Source organism: Tachypleus tridentatus, chromosome 11 (genome assembly GCF_004210375.1).
Source record: "Tachypleus tridentatus isolate NWPU-2018 chromosome 11, ASM421037v1, whole genome shotgun sequence".
Taxonomy (NCBI): domain Eukaryota; kingdom Metazoa; phylum Arthropoda; class Merostomata; order Xiphosura; family Limulidae; genus Tachypleus; species Tachypleus tridentatus.
The window spans coordinates 24,619,975-24,622,806 of NC_134835.1; the positions used below are offsets into that span (position 1 = coordinate 24,619,975).

General features: G+C 30.8%; 1 long non-coding RNA gene across 1 annotated transcript in view; it reads right to left on the minus strand.

Annotated features, from left to right (window-relative positions):
• LOC143231764 (uncharacterized) overlaps window positions 1-2,610 on the minus strand; it is a 128,962-nt gene extending 126,352 nt beyond the window's left edge. Inside the window, exons 1-2 of the long non-coding RNA XR_013017167.1 lie at window positions 2,471-2,610; window positions 1,594-1,823 (exon numbers count right to left, since the gene is read on the minus strand). This is a non-coding gene — a long non-coding RNA (uncharacterized LOC143231764). The remainder of the gene's footprint in view (window positions 1-1,593; window positions 1,824-2,470) is intronic.
• Between the last annotated feature and the right edge of the window lie 222 nt (window positions 2,611-2,832).

Genomic DNA, 2,832 nt, shown 5'->3' on the forward strand with positions numbered 1-2,832 from the left:
CATATAAACTTCAAACGCAAGAAATATAAATATTTCTTACTCTTAATTTCTGGTTTGATTAGTCTTGAAAGAGAATACCCTCGGAGACCCAGAACAAGTACATCTAATCTGTCTATGGTTTGTGTTGAATAGTGCTTGTTTTATTGTATAATATAACAAGAAGATTTATCCGATTTTCGTAATTATTTACAATTCTATTGTGTTGTGTAAAGAGATATTCCAGCAGAGACTCTTATACATTCAACGTGTAAAAAATGTTCCGATCGTTTTATTATATAAGTTTGAATCTGTGGTCATAGTGAGATACATAGATCTCCTGCACGAGATTTTTTAAATAATTAAATTTTGATCTTTTATATTTTTCTCGGGATTAAAAACAAGTTTTCTCAATCGAAGGAAGATTACCTTTTATAAATAACATTCTTTATATTTTCCAACATTCAGTACCAGACGTTTTAGCATTTTTATTAAAGAGTTGATTAATAAAAACAAAATTAAAACTTAACCTCAGATTCAATCAGAAGCCCTTGGATCGAAGAAACTCACAACTGGACCTATCTTTTCCCGGTTTCACAGACAAATGGATCATTTCGACAACGGAACTACCCGAGGCAAAACAACTTATTCTTATATTATATTTGTTGTAGTTAACCCTTAAACTATATCTAGACTACCTTATAACTATTAACCCTAAAATATCTGTACAACCTGTTAACCGTTACGCCTTAAGCCATTTTTGTACTATCGTTTAAGTGTTAACTCTTAATATATTTACAACCTGTTAACTGTTAAGGCTATAATTATATTTTATACTATCATTTAAATGTTAAATCTTACAATATATCTTAACTGTTAAGCCATAAGCTATATACATATATTATATTATTTATTAACTGTTAAGCCTTAAGCTATATTTACATATATTTTACGTGCCCTGTATTTATTTTTGCTTTTTATAGCCCCCCAGTTGCTTAGCGGTATGTCTGCGAACTTACAACGCTAAAAATCGGGTTTCGATACCCGTGGTGGGCAGAGAACAGATAGCCCTTTGTGTAGCTTTGTGCTTAATAAAAAAAAAAAGCTTTTTATAGGCTTACTATGATTCGATATGCACCCCCGCTTGTAGAGAGGTATGTCTTCGGATTTACAACACTAAAATCAGGGGTTTGATTCCCCTTGGTGGGCTCAGCAGATAGCCCTATGTGGCTTTGCTATAAGAAAACACCCACACATTATTCGATATGTATTAATCATTGTTGCAATTTAATAAAGACTAAAAAATATCAGCTTTTCTTGTTCGAACCCATTGTCATTAGTTTTATTTGTTTGAAACGTGAATTCAGTTAATGCCAGAAACAGAATATTACTGTCTATTCTAAATGCGGTAGTGTTAAATGGTATAAATCGACAAGGATTCCGAATAATTCACGCGCCGAATTGAACTCCTAAACAAAAAAAAAAAACACGACCATTTAAAGTAGTTGTTACGATATATTATGAAATATATATATAATAATAATACAATAGAAAGGTCCCTAACGTATCCAGTATACAATTAATAATATTATAAATAAACAACTTTTCGTATTCTACCTATCTGATGACGTCAACAGGGCTAGTGCCTAGACGGCTCTGACTATTGCTGGAAGATTTTTCCAGCTTTATCGACTGATTTGTGGGTATTTCCTATTGATACTCCAATAAACATTCACACGTATACATGGAGGTATAATATAAATGGTAAACATGTCATGCAGGTACTTCAATATCTTCTCAACCCAACAGAGGACGCTATATATCGATGAATAGACATGCGACAGTTTCTAAAGATAAGGTTGGTACTTTATACAGGTATAGTATAAAAAAATAAACAAAAGTATTAAAAATATGAATTATGAAATGAAGTAGAGATCCCTCTATGAAAATAAAGATGAAAGAATTTAAAACCACAATCCCAAATTTATAAAATATAATTTTTACTTTGGTTTACAGATAAGTTTATAAAGCTGCCAAAGTAGGGGTTAAATTTTATAAATTTGTGATTTTGATTAATATTTCACAATTTTTATAACAGGACTTTTAGTTTAAAATTTTTTTAAATATTCTTGTCAATTACAGTGGTACTCAGTTTTTGCCTGTCCTGAAAATGCCGCGTACTTTACTATATAAATGCGCATGCGCCTACGTTTGATTTCAACGGATGTAAATAAAAGCTGGATATAAATATATTTTAGCAAACATTTTGTACAACAAATATTTTAAATATTCAAACTCTTTTAAAAGGTATAACGTTAGGTTGGGAAATAGCATTATACACTTATTTATTGATAGATAGTTTTATGTAGTGTAAAGTTTAGCCCTAACTGAAGCAAAAACATTCATGAGTTACAGTTAAATTATCTATTTGCCGAACATAAGCTATACTTAATAAAGGCATAACTAATCTTAGGCCTAACGTAAATGGACTTACAGATTTCGGTGTCTACGATTAGAATTCTTTTGTATTATTCTATAAGTTCCGTATTTAAAGAAATTCTTTTGTAATAATATCTTAATTTGACTGTAAATGTTTTACAGGTATCTTCTAGTATTATACATGATATAGTTAACTGATTGACTGATAATACACTTATCGCTGTTTTCAGGTTCACGATCAGCAGTTGGGGCCCTTGCAACGCCGCCTGTGGTGAAGGAATGAAACAACGCTCCGTTGAATGTACAGTACATCTGGCATTGTTTAAAATCATTTCAACGCTGCCTTTTAACAAATGTGCAGGTTATTATGTATATTTTATTTTAGTTTTGTTATTCAACTCATTTTTCCTATAATTT